Source organism: Arachis ipaensis, chromosome B5 (assembly GCF_059453495.1).
Source record: "Arachis ipaensis isolate K30076 ecotype BB chromosome B5, ASM5945349v1, whole genome shotgun sequence".
NCBI lineage: Eukaryota > Viridiplantae > Streptophyta > Magnoliopsida > Fabales > Fabaceae > Arachis > Arachis ipaensis.
The window spans coordinates 80,668,716-80,687,350 of NC_142440.1; the positions used below are offsets into that span (position 1 = coordinate 80,668,716).

At 39.4% G+C, this 18,635-nt stretch overlaps 1 non-coding gene and 1 pseudogene across 1 annotated transcript; both read right to left on the bottom strand.

The window, feature by feature from the left end:
• Positions 1-421: 421 nt before the first annotated feature.
• Positions 422-529, bottom strand: LOC148564750 (small nucleolar RNA R71). The gene has a single exon (XR_015884593.1). It is a non-coding gene; the product is annotated as a small nucleolar RNA R71 (small nucleolar RNA).
• A 14,785-nt stretch (positions 530-15,314) lies between these two features.
• LOC148564751 (uncharacterized) overlaps positions 15,315-18,635 on the bottom strand; it is a 31,476-nt pseudogene continuing 28,155 nt past the window's right edge.

Below are 18,635 nucleotides of genomic sequence, written 5' to 3' on the forward strand. Positions count from 1 at the left end.
CAAACAAAAAGAAGTCATGGCAGCCGAAAATAACAACAATGCCAACAATGCAAGGAAGGTGCTTGGTGACTTTACTGCACCTACTCCCAACTTATATGGGAGAAGCATCTCTATCCCTGCTATTGGAGCAAACAACTTTGAGCTTAAGCCTCAATTAGTTTCTCTGATGCAACAGAATTGCAAATTTCATGGACTTCCATTGGAAGATCCTCATCAGGTCTTGGCTGAATTCTTGCAAATCTGTGACACTGTCAAGACCAATGGGGTTGATCCCAAGGTCTACAGGCTTATGCTTTTTCCCTTTGCTGTAAGAGACAGAGCTAGAACATGGTTGGATTCACAACCTAAGGAAAGCCTGAACTCTTGGGAAAAGCTGGTTAGTGCTTTTCTTGCCAAATTCTTCCCACCTCAAAAATTGAGTAAGCTTAGAGTAGAAGTCCAGACCTTCAGACAGAAGGAAGGTGAATCCCTCTATGAAGCTTGGGAAAGATACAAGCAATTGATCAGAAGGTGTCCTTCTGACATGCTTTCTGAATGGAGCATCATAGGTATCTTCTATGATTGTCTGTCTGAACTGTCCAAGATGTCATTGGACAGCTCTACTGGAGGATCTCTTCATCTGAAGAAGACGCCTGCAGAAGCTCGTGAACTCATTGAAATAGTTGAAAATAACCAATTCATGTACACTTCTGAAAGGAATCCTGTGAATAATGGAACAAATCAGAAGAAAGGAGTTCTTGAGATTGATACTCTAAATGCCATATTGGCTCAGAACAAAATATTTACTCAGCAAGTCAATATGATTTCTCAGAGTCTGTCTGAAATGCAAGCAGCAACAGGCAGTACCAAAGAAGCTTCATCTGAAGAAGAAGCTTATGATCCTGAGAACCCAGCAATGGAAGAGGTGAATTACATGGGAGAACCCTATAGAAACACCTATAATCCTTCATGGAAAAATCATCCAAATCTCTCATGGAAGGACCAACAGAGGCCTCAACAAGGCTTCAACAACAGTAATGGTGGAAGAAATAGGTTTAGCAATAGCAAGCCTTTTTCATCATCTTCTTAGCAACAAATAGAGAATTCTAAGCAGAGCCAATCTGAATTAGCATCCATAATCTCTGATCTATCTAAAACCACTCAAAGTTTCATGACTGAAACAAGGTCCTCCATTAGAAATTTAGAGGCACAAGTGGGTCAGCTGAGTAAAAGGATTACTGAACTCCCTCCTCGTACTCTCCCAAGCAATACAGAAGAGAACCCAAAGAGAGAATGCAAGGCCATAAACACGTCCCACATGGCTGAATGCATAGAGGAGGGAAAGGCAGTGATTTCCACTGAAGAAGACCTCAATGGACGTCCACTGGCCTCCAAGGAGTTCCCTAATGAGGAACCATGGGAATCTGAGGCTCATACAGAGACCATAGAGATTCCATTGAATTTCCTCCTGCCATTCATGAGCTCTGATGAGTATTCTTCCTCTGAAGAGGATGAAGATGTTACTGAAGAGCAAGTTGCTAAGTACCTTGCAGCAATCATGAAGCTAAATACCAAGTTATTTGGTAATGAGACTTGGGAGGATGAACCCTCCTTGCTCACCAAAGAACTGGATGACTTGACTAGGCAGAGCTTACCTCAGAAGAGACAGGATCCTGAAAAGTTCTCAATACCTTGTACCATAGGCACCATGACCTTTGAGAAGGCTCTGTGTGACCTGGGGTCAAGTATAAACCTCATGCCACTCTCTGTGATGGAGAAGCTAGAGATCCTTGAGGTACAAGCTGCAAGAATCTCACAAGAGATGGCAGATAATTCAAGGAAACAGGTTTATGGAATTGAAGAGGATGTCTTGGTAAAGGTTGAAGGCCACTACATCCCTGCTGATTTTATAATCCTAGACATTGGGAAGTGTATGGATGAATCCATCATCCTTGGCAGACCCTTCCTAGCCACAGCAAAAGCTGTGATTGATGTTGACAGAAGAGAATTGGTCCTTCAAGTGAATGAGGACTCGCTTGTGTTTAAAGCTCAAGGATCTCCCTCTGTAGACATGGAGAAGAAGCATGAAAAGCTTCTCTCAATGCAAAGTCTAATAGAGCCCCCACATTCAAACCCTAAGTTTGGTGTTGGGAGGTCATGATCATACTCTGAGTATCTGTGAGGCTCCATGAGAGTCCACTCTCAAGCTATTGACATTAAAGAAGCGCTTGTTAGGAGGCAACCCAATTTTATTATATCTATTTCTTTTCCATTGTTATTTTATGTTTTCTGTAGGTTGATGATCATGTGAAGTCACAAAAATAACTAAAAAAGCAAAAACAAAATGAAAAACAGTATTAAAAATAGCACACCATGGAAGAGAAGCTTACTGGCGTTTAAACGCCAGTAAGGGTAGCAGAATGAGCGTTAAACGCCCAGTCTGGCACCATTCTGGGCGTTTAACGCCAGAAATGGGCACCAAATTGGCGTTTAACACCAGAAAGGGGCACAAAGCTAGCGTTTAATGCCAAAAAGGGGCACAGAACTGGCGTTTAACGCCAGAAATGGGCAGAAACCTGGCGTTTAACGCCAGGCTTGGCAATCAAGGGGGCGTTTACACGCCAACATGGTGCAGGGATGAGAAATCCTTGACACCACAGGATCTGTGGACCCCACAGGATCCCCACCTACCTTATCTCTCTCTCTCTCTTCTTCACACCTTCCCCAAATACCCTTCACCAATCACCTCAATACCTCTTCCCCAAAAATCCCTCACCTATCAAATCCTACCCTCTTCTCCATAATCTCTTCACCAATCCCAATCCATCCATCCTAAAACCCCACCTACCTCACCATTCAAATTCAAACCACTTTCCCTCCCAAACCCACCCATACATGGCCGAACCCTACCCCTTTCTCCACTCCTATATAAACCCGTCTTCACTCCTTCATTTTCACACAACATAACTACTACTTCTCCCCCTTGGCCGAACCACAAAACCCCCTCCATCTCCTCTATTTCTTCTTTTTTCTACTCTCTTCTTTCTTCTTTTGCTCGAGGACAAGCAAACTTTCTAAGTTTGGTGTGGTAAAAGCGTTGCTTTTTGTTTTTCCATAACCAATTATGGCACCTAAGGCCAGAGAAACCTCTAGAAAGAGGAAAGGGAAGGCAAAAGCTTCCACCTCCGAGTCATGGGAGATGGAGAGATCCATCTCAAGGGTGCATCAAGACCACTTTTATGAAGTTGTGGCCAAGAAGAAGGTGATCCCCGAGGTCCCTTTCAAACTCAAAAAGGGTGAATATCCAGAGATCCGACATGAGATTCGAAGAAGAGGTTGGGAAATTCTCACCAACCCCATTCAACAAGTCGGAATCTTAATGGTTCAAGAGTTTTATGCCAATGCATAGATCACCAAGAACCATGATCAAATTGTGAACCCGGACCCAAAGAATTGGCTTACAATGGTCCGGGGGAAATGCTTAGATTTTAGTCCGGAAAATATAAGGTTGGCATTCAACTTGCCCATGATGCAAGGAGATGCACGCCCTACACTAGAAAGGTCAACTTTGATCAAAGGTTGGACTAAGTCCTCATACATATTTGTGAAGAGGGCGCTCAATGGAAGAGAGATTCAAGAGGAAAGCCGGTTCAACTAAGAAGGCATGACCTCAAGCCCGTGGCTAGGAGATGGTTGGAGTTCATCCAACGCTCAATCATTCCTACTAGCGACCAGTCTGAAGTTACTATAGACCGGGCTATCATGATCCATAGCATCATGATCGGAAAGGAAGTAGAAGTTCATGAGGTTATATCCCTAGAACTCTACAAGGTGGCGGACAAGTCCTCTACTTTGGCAAGGTTAGCCTTCCCTCATCTCATTTGTCACCTTTGCAATTCAGCTGGAATTGACATAGAAGAAGACATCCTCATTGATGAGGACAAGCCCATCACTAAGAAAAGGATGGAGCAAATAAGAGAGTCCACTCATGGACAAGAGCATGAGGAAATTCCTCATCATGAAATCCCTAAGATGCCTCAAGGGATGCATTTTCCTCCACAAAATTATTAGGAGCAAATCAACACCTCCCTAGGAGAATTAAGTTTCAATATGGGACAACTAAGGGTGGAGCACCAAGAGCATTCTATCCTCCTCCATGAAATTAGAGAAGACCAAAGAGTCATGAGGGAGGAGCAACAAAGGAAAGGAAGAGACATTGACGAGCTCAAGCACTCCATAAGATCTTCAAGAGGAAGAACAAGCCGCCTTCACTAAGGTGGACCCGTTCTTTAATTTCCTTGTTCTTTATTTTCTGTTTTTTGAATTTTTATGCTTTATGGTTATTTATGTTTGTGTCTTATTACATGATCACTAGTGTCTAAGTGTCTATGCCTTTAAGCTATAAATGTCCTATGAATCCATCACCTTTCTTAAATGAAAAATGTTTTTAATTGCAAAAAGAAAAAGAAGTACATGAATTTTGAATTTCAAAATAGATTAATTATTTTGATGTGGTAGCAATACTTTTTGTTTTTCTGAATGAATGATTGAATAGTGCATATTTTTGAATTTGTTGTTCATGAATGTTAAAATTGTTGGCACTTGAAAGAATAATGGAAAAGGAAAAATATTATTGATAATCTGAAAAATCATAAAAATTATTCTTGAAGCAAGAAAAAGCAGTGAAAAGCTCGGAGAAAAAAATATATGCGAAAAAAAAGAGGCAAAAATAAAGAAAAAAAGAAAAAAGAGAAAGAAAAAGCAAGCAGAAAAAGTCAATAACCCTTTAAACCAAAAGGCAAGGGTAAAATAAAAAGGATCCAAGGCTTTGAGCATCAGTGGATAGGAGGCCCCACAAGAATAAAATCCTGGCCTAAGCGGCTAAACCAAGCTGTCCCTAACCATGTCCTTGTGGCGTGAAGGTGTCAAGTGAAAACTTGAGACTGAGCGGTTAAAGTCGTGGTCTAAAGCAATAAGAGTGTGCTTAAGAGCTCTGGACACCTCTAATTGGGGACTCTAACAAAGCTGACTCACAATCTGAAAAGGTTCACCCAGTTATGTGTCTGTGGCATTTATGTATCTGGTGGTAATACTGGAAAACAAAATGCTTAGGGTCACGACCAAGACTCATAAAGTAGCTATGTTCAAGAATCAACATATTGAACTAGGAGAATCAATAACACTATCTGAATTTTGAGTTCCTATAGATGCCAATCATTCTGAACTTCAAAGGATAAAGTGAGATAACAAAACTGTTCAGAAGCAAAAAGCTAATAGCCCCGCTCATCTAATTAAGACTGATCTTCATAGATGTTTTTGGAATTCATTGTATATTCTATTATTTTTATCCTACTTTGTTTTTAGTTGCTTGGGAACAAGCAACAATTTAAGTTTAGTGTTGTGATGAGCGGATAATTTATACGCTTTTTGGCATTGTTTTTAGTATGTTTTTAGTATATTTTAGTTACTTTTTATTATATTTTTATTAGTTTTTAAATAAAAATCACATTTCTGGACTTTACTATGATTTTTTGTGTTTTTCTGTGATTTCAGGTATTTTCTGGCTGAAATTGAGGGACTTGAGCAAAAATCTGATTCAGAGGCTGAAAAAGGACTGCAGATGTTGTTGGATTCTGACCTCTCTACACTCGAAGTAGATTTTCTGGAGCTACAGAAGCCCAATTAGCACGCTCTCAATTGCGTTGCAAATTAGACATCCTGGGCTTTTCAGCAATATATAATAGTCCGTACTTTGCTTGAGATTTGATGGCCCAAATCGGCATTCCAAGTCAGCATAAAAATTCTGGCGTCAAAACGCCAGAACTGGCATAAAAGCTGGAGTTAAACGTGCAAACTGGCACAAAAGCTGGCGTTTAACTCCAAGAAAAGTCTCTACATGTGAAAGCTTCAATGCTCAGCCCAAGGACACACCAAGTGGGACCGGAAGAAGATTTCTGCATTAATTACTTATTTCTGTAACCCTAGGCTACTAGTTCTCTATAAATAGGACCTTTTACTATTATATTTTCATCTTGGTTCTTCTGGTTCCCCCTCTGGGGCCGAAGCCAATGAACACCATTATCACTTTTGTATTTTCAACGGTGGAGTTTCTACACCCCATAGATTAAGGTGTGGAGCTCTGCTGTTCCTCATGAATTAATGCAAAGTACTATTGTTTTTCTATTCAACTCAAGCCTATCTCTTCTCTAAGATATACACTCGTTCTTCAACTTGATGAATGTGATGATCTGTGACACTCATCACCATTCTCACCTATGAATGTGTTTCTGACAACCACTTCCGTTCTACATGTAAACAAGCTTGAATGTGTATCTCTTGGATTTTTAATCTAAGACTGGAACCTTCGTGGTATAGGCTAGAACTATTGGCGGCCATTCCTGAGATCCGAAAAGTCTAAACCTTGTCTGTGGTATTCCGAGTAGGATCTGGGAAGGGATGACTGTGATGAGCTTCAAACTTGCGAGTGTTGGGCGTAGTGACAGACGCAAAAGGATCAATGGATCCTATTCCAATATGATCGAGAACCGACATATGATTAGCCATGCGGTGACAGCGCATTTGGACCATTTTCACTGAGAGGACGGGAGGTAGCCATTGACAACGGTGAAACCCAACATAAAGCTTGCCATGGAAAGGAGTATGAATGATTGGATGGAAGCAATAGGAAAGCAGAGATTCAGAAGGGGCAAAGCATCTCCATACGCTTATCTGAAATTCTCACCAATGAATTACATAAGTATCTCTATCTTATTTTATGTTTTATTCATCTTTTAATTATCTTAAACTTCATAACCATTTGAATCCGCCTGACTGAGATTTACAAGATGACCATTGCTTGCTTCAAGCCAACAATCTCCGTGTGATCGACCCTTACTCACGTAAGGTTTATTACTTGGACGACCCAATACACTTGCTGGTTAGTTGTGCGGAATTGTGAAAAAGAGTTGAGATTACAATTGTGCGTACCAAGTTGTTGACGCCATTGATGATCACAATTTCGTGCACCAGGCCCCTATCAAATCAAGATGGTAATCAGAAAAGGAGCCTACAAGCTCGAAAGACTAGATGGGACCGAGCTCCCGAGATCTTAGAATGCCACCAACTTACGGCGCTATTATACGTAGGAGCATCCTTCCAAGCGACGAGATCAAGGTGGTTTAGATTGTCTTTTATTTTCATTTTTGTTTATTGTTTAAATTGTTTCATTGCATATTTTTCCTTATCAGGCACTCTTTCCTACCAACATCGAGAGGTTTAAATGAGGCCTAAACTTTAAATAAAATTCATTTTTCAAAGCATTGTCCTATCCGATGGCATGAACCAAACGCGGCAACCCCCAGGGACCGATTACCCCCGAGGCCAAAAACATGAATATCCAAAATAAAAAAAAACAAGTATTTAACACTGCCTACCAAGAGGCCCACTACTTATAAATGGTCCACCAAGAGACCACATAGTATTCATAAAACGTGAGTAAACAGCCTAAACGGCCCCAAAATAGCAAACAGTAATGGCCGAACAAACAACTTACAAACCAAAATTAAAGTTATGCCAAAATGGCTTACAAATTTGACAAAATATTTTAAAGTCACTCCAAATCCACGATTTGGCTATCCTTGACGGTCTTGAACGCTCCCATCACAGATACGTCCACACCTAGAGCAAGGACTAAGGCTTGGACCCTCATAGTCTCCTCGGCTACCAAAATCGTGCCCTTAACATCCTCTAACAACGTCCATTTTTCCTTCTTCATCTTCGCCGCCTCATCCCACAAAGTGTCTACCTCGGCAAGCAGGACGACGACCGTGGACTCGACATCTGAGGCCCGCTTCTGTTCACCCCCAGCTGGGTAAGAAGCGAAGTCTCTACCTCGGAAAGATGGAGGAGCTTGCCTCAAAATCCTCGGCATCCTTAACTACCTTTAGACGAGCTGTCTCTGCTGCCTCCAGCTTCTTCTTCAGCTTCCCGACATCCACCTGGGACTGGCGAAGCTTCCCGTCCAGCAATCCCACTGGTATGCGAATTTGTGACTTGCACAACTGAACCGGCAAGTGCACTGGGTCATCCAAGTAATACCTCAGAGTGAGGGTCGAATCCCACGAGGATTGCTGGATTGAGAAAGCTGTGGTTATCCTGCAGATCTTAGTCAGGCGAATAGAAAACATGGTTGTTGTTGAATGCGCATAAGATGAGTAGAGAAAGCAATAAAGAAATAATGAAGAAATAATTATGATAAATCAGTTAAGGCTTTGGAGATGCTTTATCTTTCTGGATTAACTTTTCTTACTGATTACTTCAATAATGAATTATTCATTCAATGGCAAGGCTGTAAGTGATTAACTCATGTCCTCTCATCAAGTTAATCTCCCTTAAACCATAGCTCCACACCGTATTTGAGTAACTCATGTCTTCTCATTAAGTTAGCTAATAGTGCTTCACTATAGCCAAGGATGAAGTCCGAGCAATCCATTCTCCTTTTGTTGATCCTACTCAAAATGCACAGACAAGGTCGGATCTTCCGGATCAGAGAATGATGCTTTATGATTCTAGCCTTAGCGCCACAGAGACCTCATTTACCCATAAATAACGGGATTATATGTCACATATCCCAATTAGCCTAAATACTCTCTTGGAACCTGTGATGCAGTCTCAAGCTATAACTCAATACTATCCGGGTCAGGACTCGCAAGAACTCATATAGAATAAAGGGCCATACTTCCGTTCTACCCTAGATTCATAAGGATGAAGGACGAAAATGCATCATAGAATAGAATCAAATATATATTGAAATAGAACAGTAATATTATTAATCCATAGGAATCAGTAGAGATTGTAACCTTAACCTAGGAGGTTTAGTTGCTCACACTGTACAGAGAATAATGTATAAGGTTCAAATGTGGTGGAGAAGATCCTAAACAGTGGATATCTTTGCTTATATATACTAATACTAAAACTAAAAAGATATTAATAATAATTAGAAATTACAAAAAAAACTAAACTAGGTTAAAGGTGCGAAAATCCACTGCTGGGCCCACTTGGTGAGTGTTTGGGTTGAGCTTGGCGTCCAACTTGAAAGGGTGGGCGTTGAACGCCTATTAGGGGGGAGATATGCTGTTTCCTTGCTCCCCTTGTAGCGTTGAACGCCAGTCTTGGGCATTCAACGTTGGCTTAGTGGCTTCAGTCCTTTTGGGGCGTTGAACGCCAGAAAAGGTGTAGAATGGGCGTTCAACTCCCATTTTGGGTCATCATTTCCAAAAAAAAAAGTATAAACTGTTATATATTTCTGGAAAGCTCCGAAAGTTAGCTTTCCAACGCCATTAAGAACGCATCATTTGGACCTCTGTAGCTCTAGCAATGATCGTTTGAATGCACGAAGGTCAGAATCTGACAGCATCTGCTATGCTTTCTTTGCCTCTGAATCAAACTTTGCCAAAATTTGCCAAATTCACCCAAGATTTACCTAAAATCACAACAAAAATATCAAAGCTCAAAGTAGTATCCAAAAAGTAAAATTTACACTAAAATCTACTAAAACATAATAAAACTTAACAAGATATACTAAAAACACTGAGAAAATAGTACCAAAAAGTGTATAAAATATTCGCTCATCAGAACACCGAACTTAAACTGTTGCTTGTCTTCAAGCAACCAAAAACAAGTAGGACTAAAAAGAAGAGAAAGATACAATAAGTCTTAGGATTTTCACTGAAGCTCAGTTCCAAAGAATTGAATGGGGCTATTAGCTATTTACTTCTGAACAGTTTTTGCATCTCATTTTCTTTTGAAGTTTAGAACTATTGACATCCTTTGGAACTGGAATCCGGATGATATTATTGATTCTCTTAGTTTCGCTCTTCTTGATTCTTGAACACAGCTTTTTCTTTTTGGTGCTTTGCACCTTTTTTAGCCTAGCTGTGACTTTAAGCGTTTTGTTTTCCCGTATTACCACCAGATACACAAACACCACATGCACTTAATTGGGGGAACCCTTTGGATTCAAATTTAGCTTTGCTTAAATTCCCAGTCAGTGGTGCCTAGAGTTCTTAAGCATACTCTTTTGCTTTGGATCACGACTTTAACTGCTCAGTCTCAAGCTTTTCACTTGACACCTTCACAACACAAGCATTTAGTTAGGGATAGCAACTCAATTAAGCTTTTTCAGGCTAATTTTCAACCCTCCGAACCATTGATTCTCAAAGCCTTGGATCCTTGCTTTTTTTTATTTTTCTTTTGTGAGCATTCTTTTCTTTCTCTTTTTATTTTTCTTTTTCTTTTTTTGCTACTTTTTCTTACTTCAAGAATCAATATTTTTTATTTTTCAGAGAGTAAATAATACTTCTCTAAACTCACTGTTCTTTAAGAGCCAATACACTCAACTTCAATATCAATCATGCACTGTTAATTCATACATTCAGAAAGTAAATGCAAGGCCACCACATCAAATTAATTAGAATAACTCACGATATACTTAAAACTTATGCATCTCACTATTTCTTTTTCAATAAAAATTTTTTCTTTTAAGCATGGTAAGGGATACAGAGGATATCTTATAACCACAACAAAACAAGAAAATAAAACTAGAAAAGGATGAAAGACTAGATGTGATCATGAACATAGAAAAGAAAACAGACAATAAAAGTTTGGTGAAAACAGAAATAAAATAGATAGAGATGTAATGGGACTCAACAACCTCAGTGATGGTGGCTGCTGCTTCCCCTGGAGAACCTAATATAGTGTTTGAGCTCCTCTATGTCACGTCCTTATGTCTGTTTCTCCTCCATCAATCATTTTTAATCTTTTCTTATTTCATGGAGGGTACTGGCATGCTCCCTATGATCTACTCTCAGCTGCTCCACATTTGATCTTAGCTCTCCTATTGAGCTATTCATTTGATCCCAAAAGTCACGGGAAGGAAAATACATCCCTTGAGGCATCTCAGTGATATTTGGTGGAGGCTGCTGCATAGGCTCTTACTATGGTTCAAGTGTAGGATCTCTCACATACTTCATCTTCCTCTTTGTGATGGGCTTATCCATCTCAATGAGGGTGTCGCCAGCTGTAACAATCCTAATTTTCGAGTACGCGAGATCTATTCTGAAGACACGGATTTCTCTGAAAGATCAGTAAAGGGAACACCTCTTTTGTATCATCAAGCATCTCAATCCTCATTGTCATTATATTATCTTTAACTCAGGACCTTAGTTAAGACAAGCCCGACAACGTAATCGCGAAGAACCTAGTTTTTGAACCGTATCGGTTAGGAGTTCTGATTCTAGTTTTTGTAAATAGTCTTAGTTTGACGAACCGGACTCGACTCATGAGAGAAGAGAGATAATAGTATAATATTATCATTATATTAGTATTAGAATATGCTTGAATGATATTATAAGGTTACCTGGTCTATTTTAGTTAAAAACAAGAAATCGGTTTAACCGGGTTCACAGTTTACTGGTATAACATTATCATTATTTTAGAGATATTTTTACAAGTGTTCCGATACATCTAGTTTTAGTAGTTGTACACCTGAGATATTTTAATATTATTTTAACCCTCCTCCAAGCCAACCAATCACAACTCACCTTACACCCCCAAGACCTCCAAGGCTGTCTCATTTCATCATTTTGGTAGAAAATAACAAGAGAGAAAAGAGAGAAACTTTCATGAACACTTAATCTTCAAAGCTTGATTTCTTCTGAACTAAAACTCAAATCAAAACTCTGATTTCACCAAAATGATCCTCTCTTCTTCCTCTACATAACCATGTAACTTATCGAGGCTGGAAATAAGGTGAGATGGCTATTCCTTTCCCCTTTCAATTCGGTTTTCAAGGAAACATGCTTAAACATGTGTTTTCTTGATGTTCTTCCTTAGATCTCTTGCTTAGCTTGACTTGTGGGCCAAAGATCTTTGATTTCCTGCACGTTTAAGGTGAGGATAACCTTCCTAAGATGCTGCTGAAGTTTGTTTAGTTGATGGTTTAGAGTTTTAAAGTTGTTCTTGATGTGTTTTAGGAGGAAAAAGTGCTTTAAGAACACTTCAAAGAATAACCGAATTTGGATCAGCAAATCAAGGTAGGGTTTGGTAAAATTAATCTTGATTGATTGTGCTTGATTTGTGTGATTATGATATGTTTTGGTTATTCTTGAAATTGATTGTTTATATGAGTGATTCTTGTTGAAATTTTGGTGAAAATTTGATGAAATTTGATGATATTCAACTTTGAATTTGTGTTCTTCATGGCTGCTGGAAAAATGAACCCTAGGACTTAAATTGGCATTGAATTTGTGTTGAAATCAAGTGGGAAATAAGGGGCTTCAGTGGCTGTAATTTTATTTTGAATTTTGGTAAAAATCGGTTGCTGAAAAGAGTGAAAAACGGGTGAAAACAAAGAAAGAATCTGAAGAATTTACGAAGAACACGAAGAACACTTTGAGTGTGATGAAGAACATTGAAGAACACCTTTTAGATCTTAGAAAGGGCAAAGAAGTAAATATTTTGGTGTTTGGGGGGTTATTTGGTAATTTTCGAAAGTTAGGGTGGTTAAAGTAGAAATATTAAAAGTTACCAGGGTAAAAAGTGAATTTTAAAGGTTAAAAGGTAAAGACAAGGTAATTTTCGAAAATTTAATGATAAAATAATAAATAATAATAAAATATTAAATAATAATATTTAATTAAAAATAATATTTTAATAAAAATAATAAAATAATACGGAAAAGGCAGTTTTCTGTAAAAGCTTTAGAAAGATAACTTTAAGCGTAGAATCTCATAATTACCTTCATAAAACACTTAGGGAGTGGTAATAACATGTTAGTGACGCAAAGATAAATAAAAAATAAAAATTTAAAGAAAAGATAAAAACCAAAGAAAAAGTCCGTAAAGTTTTAATGACAGAAAAATAGACAGAGATTAGTAAACGAACTAGGAGCAACATAGTTAGTTCTTAAGTTGCACCCAGGGTTAGGTATAATATGAAAAGTTAAACTGTTTCAGTATAGACTTAATGAACCTATACTTGGGACAGGCTAACTATTCATATCGAAATTTACATAAGCTTTAAATACATATGTTAAGCAGAGAAAAGAGTAACCAAGGCAGAGTAAAGAGATACAGAGAACAGAATAACCATAATAGAGTAAATAGATTAAGAGAAAAAGTAATCATATTAGAGTAGAAAGACAAAGAGAAAAGAGTAATCTGATAAAGAGAAATGGTTTGAGTTAAGATGTTGTAAAAGTAAATGCTGTAAAGTTTGTATAGTATGATTGAACAGAGAAAGAAAGAGGTACTGTATAAGAATGTGAAAGTAATGATGAATAATGAGAATGATAATGAATGATGATAATGAGAATGATTATGTAAGAATCTGCTGTAGAGAGGCAGTCAGATAGATGGTGGTACGACCACTGAGAGTGCTTTCCTGGGATACTTAGCTATAATGCTATTCTGTAAGTCAGAGGACTCTTACAGAGGTATCGAGAAAACACAACTAGCATATACTCTTGTAAGTCAAAGGACTCTTACAGTGAGTGTGTTGAGCAGATATAAGTTAACTAGCTCCGTCATGCAAGTCAAAGGACTCTTGCAGTGGGTTGCTAGTGCCGCTCTGCAAGTCAAAGGACTCTTGTCAGGGGCATTGCCAACAGGGAAGCCTTACCTGGTCAAAGGACTCCGGGTAACGTCGGGAGCGGGTATGTAACCAACAAATGAGCTCATTACCTGCACTAGGGCTAGATATCCATCATACTTGGTTGTGCATTTTCTCTATTATGATTGTTGCATGAATGTATGCTTTCTTTGTTTGTATTCTATTCTCTGTGTCTGTGTTTGTGTTATTTTCTTGTATTCTTCTGTTTGTGTTCTGCTATCTATTTTCTTTATCTTTTCCATTTATCTGTATCTTCTATTTACTGCTTTTTTTGTATTCTGCTATTTATCTGCTAAACAACACAAAATTAATGAACTTAACTAATAACCCCAGCCCTACTAAGGACTCTCCAGTTCTTACCCCTTCTCTCTCCCTTCCCCCTTCAAATGGAAGTGAGAGTACCTTACCGTAGTTCGTTGATGATGGTTCTGCAAAGAGGATTCCGCTTTAGATAGTCTTATGAGTCTAGGGTGAATATCGTTCTCTGTTTATATGTATATACTGTGAGACCAGCCAATGTCTACACCCCATTTGTACATGAACTTTAACCTAAATCTTGTGTACGAGACTCCTGTTGTGTGGCTACTTGATGAGGTACCAGAGAGACGTCCTATGGCAATGTCTGATCGTGCAGAGGAGTAGCAGATGATGTTCTACCTTTTGGTGACGTTCTACTTGACTTGAGTTTTGAAGACCTAGAACGTACTTTCCCTCGCTTTAGTAGTTTAGAGGGACTAGGCGAATATAGAGTCTAGGCTAGCCTAGGTGCCAGCTTAGGGACCTCTTGAACATGTCAGGACCTGGGATGTTGTATGTATATATATGTATATAGACATTATTTAGCTATATCTAGGGGTGTTCTAACTAACAGTCTATATTCTAATAAAGGCTGAATCACCGAATGTTGTCAACTACTGGTGATGTATTTATGTGTGGTTGTTTATAACTGTTTTATCTGTTATTATTTTTTAATTGATTATAAATGATTCTGTTTATTGATTCAAACGTTTTCAAAAAAAAAGTACCTCGCTAACTAACTACGCTTTTAACAACGAATCAGGCTCATATAATAAATAATAGATAATAATTAGGATGACAAATTGGTAGCACTCAGTTTCTGGTATGTCCTAGGAGTACTGAAAATTGGATCGTTACACCAACTGTGCCAATTCTAGCTGAATTGCATAGGCGATAAATGAGGTGTGGGAATGCTAGTCTCGCTTTGGTGGAGGTATTTTCAGCCACCTTGTACAATTCTTGAGGTATCACCTCATGTACTTCCACATCATTCCCAAACGTAATACAATGAATCATTATTGCTCGGTCTATGGTAACCTCGGATCCGTTACTAGTGGGAATGATGGAACGTTGGATAAACACCAACTATCCTTGGGCCACAGGCTTGAGGTCAAGCCTACCTAGTTGGTAGGGCTTGCCTTGTGTGTCTCTTCTCTACTGCGCTCCTTCCATATAAATTTCCGCAAGGACTTAATCTAATCTTTAGTCGGAGTTGACCCTTCTAGTGTAGGAGTGTGGGTCTCCTAGCATCTGAGGCAATTGGAGTGCCACCCTCACACTTTCTGGACTGAAGTCCAATAGTTGCTCTCGACCATGGTGCGCCAGTTTTTAGGGGATAGGTTCACACTTGTATCATGATTTTTGGTGATCTAAGCATTGGCAAAAAATTCTTGCACCATTAGTGTTCTGACCTCTGAAACAGGATTGGTCAGAATTTCCCAATCCCTTCTCCAGATCTCTTGTTGGATCTCCGGATATTCCCCTTTCTTAAGCTTGAAGGGGACCTCAGGAATCACCTTCTTGTGCCTCACCACATCATAGAAGTGATCGTGGTGCACCTTAGTGAGGAATCTCCATGATTTCCAAGGTTCAGAGGTAGAAGCGGGAGCCTTTCCCTTTCTCTTTCTTGAGGCTTCGCCAGCCTTTGGTGCCATACTTAGGAATGGTAGAAGTCAAAAAGCAAAACTTTTGCAACACCAAACTTAAAAACTTTTCTTGTCCTCGAGTAAATAAGAACAAAAAAAAGAAGAGAATAGAAGAGAAGAGAGAAGGGAATGATAGAGAAAGAGAGGAAGGAAGGATTCGGCCAAGTGGGATAATAGGGAAGAAGAAGGATGTGGAAGGTGTATAGGGTTAAAGGGAGAGAGTGTTTAGGAGGTGTGTATATTAAGGGTTGTATGAGGGGGTATATATAGGGTGGGATGGGGTAGGTTTTGGTTATAAGGGAGGGAAGAATGGGTGGTGAAAGTTTGAATTTGAAATGGATGGGTTGGTGGGGAATTAAAGTGATGGGATTTATGATGGGTTTGGGGAATAGTGTGTATGGGGAAAAGGGAAAGTAGGGTGTGGTTTGCAAGGTTTAAAAAGTAGGAGAGAGAAAAAAGGTGGGTTAGGTGGAGATTCTATGGGACCCATTGGCTGAGAAGCTTCCACACTCGAGCAGCCTGCCCCTTACCTGGCGTTCAATGCCAGGAATGGGCGTTGGATGCCAATAGAAGGGTCAATTGCAGGCCAGGCCGCTCTTTTTAGGGCATTCAACGCCCAGTATTGCTCCTTGGCTGGCATTTAATGCTAGGATATTCCCCCTATGGGGCGTTGAACACCTAGTCTACTCCCTGTCTGGCGTTCAACGCCAGCTATTCCTCCTTTATGGGCGTTGAACGCCCAGAAAGGGTCAGGGAGAGGGTCTTCTCAGCTCATTAGTGGGCGCTGAATGCCCAACTTTCTCTTTCTCTTTGGCGCTGAATGCCCAGGGTGTTCTGTTTTCAGTTCTGCATGTCTCTGTTTCTATCCTAAGTGCTGCACATGATCATAAACTTAAAGAAGCAAAGGAAAAACTATAATATAAAACTTAAAGTAAATAAAAAGGAAATGGAAATGAAAGCACTATTCTAATGATTGGGTTGCCTCCCAACAAGCGCTTCTTTACCGTCATTAGCTTGACGGGCAGCTGATGAGCGGATAATTTATACCTTTTTTGGCATTGTTTTTACATAGTTTTTAGTATGTTTTAGTTACTTTTTATTATATTTTTATTAGTTTTTATTCAAAAATCATATTTCTAGATTTTACTATGAGATTGTGTATTTTTCTATGATTTCAAGTATTTTCTGGCTGAAATTGAGGGACCTGAGCAAAAACCTGATTCAGAGGCTGAAAAAGGACTGCAGATACTGTTGGATTCTGACCCTCCTGCACTCGAAGTGGATTTTCTAGAGCTACAGAAGCCCAATTGGCCCGCTCTTAATTTCGTTGGAAAGTACACATCCTGGGCTTTCCAACAATATATAATAGTCCATACTTTGCTCGATATTTGATGGCCCAAACTGGCGTCCAAAGCTAGCCTAAAACATCTTGGCGTAAAACGCCCAAACTGGCACCAAAGCTGGCGTTTAACTCCAGGAACAGCCTATGCACGTGTAAAGCTGAATGCTCAGCCCAAGCACACACCAAGTGGGACCCGGAAGTGGATTTCTGCACTATCTGCACTTAGTTACTCATTTTCTGTAAACCTAGGTTACTAGTTTAGTATAAAAACTACTTTTAGAGATTTATTTTACAGTTTTTATCTTTTGATCACTTTGATCTTAGAGACCATTGTTCACGTTTTTAAGGCTGGCCTCACGGCCATGCCTAGACCTTTTTTACTTATGTATTTTCTACGGTGGAGTTTCTACACCCCATAGATTAAGGTGTGGAGCTCTGCTGTTCTTCATGAATTAATGCAATTACTACTATTTTCTATTCAATTCATGCCTACTTCTTCTCCAAGATATACTTTTGTTCTTAATTCAGTTAAGTCAGAATGAAGGGGTGACTCGTGACAATCACCCAATCTTCGTTACTCGCTTAGCCAGGATCGCATGCCTGACAAACACAAAGTTGTCTACATGATGTTCAACGTAGTCATTGGACGACAGCTGGAGTATACTCTCTTGGATATCTAATATACGGACCGAGTCCGTGAGATTAGTATCTTCGTGGTATAGGCTAGAACCAATTGGCAGCCATTCCTGGGATCTGGAAAGTCTAAACCTTGTCTATGGTATTCCGAGTAGGATCTAGGAAGGAATGACTGTGACGAGCTTCAAACCTACAAATGTTGGGCACAAGTGACAGTGTGCAAAAGGATCAATGGATTCTATTCCGACGCTAGCGGGAACCAAAAGATGATTAGCCATGCGGTAGCTGTACCTGGTATTTTTCATCCGAGACGAGAAATCCGACAGTTGATTAGCCGTGCAGAAACCGTAGAGGACCATTTTCACTGAGAGGATCTTACAGCTTGCCATGGAAGGAAGTAACGCATGGTTGGAAGAAGACAATAGAAAAGCAGAGATTCAGAAGCAATAAAGCATCTCCAGACGCTTATCTGAAATTCCCACCAATGAATTACATAAGTAACTTTATTTTATTTTATGTTTTATTTATATTTTAATTATCTAAAACCTCATAACCAATCGAATCCGCCTAACTGAGATTTACAAGATGACCATAGCTTGCTTCAAGTCGACAATCTCCGTGGGATCGACCCTTACTCACGTAAGGTTTATTACTTGGACAACCCAGTGCACTTGCTGGTTAGTTATGCGGAGATGTGAAAAGTGTGAATCACGATTTCCGTGCACCAAGTTTTTGGCGCGGTTTCCGGGGATTGTTCGAGTTTGGATAACTGACGATTCATCTTGTTGCTTAGATTAGGTAATTTTATTTTAAGCTTTTTAAATATTAGTTTTCGAAAAATTCAAAAAAAAATTTCAAAAAAAATTTGTGTTCTTCAGAATTTTTAAGAATGAATTCTAGAGTTTCATAAGATATGTTGAAGCCTGGCTGGCTGTTTAGCCATGTCTAATCTTTTGGACTGAGGCTTCCACTTCTCATTGACATGCTTGTATGTTTTATGCTAAAGCTTGGCTGGCTATTTGGCCATGTCTAATCTTTTGGATCGAAGCTTTCATTTAAAGCTTGGC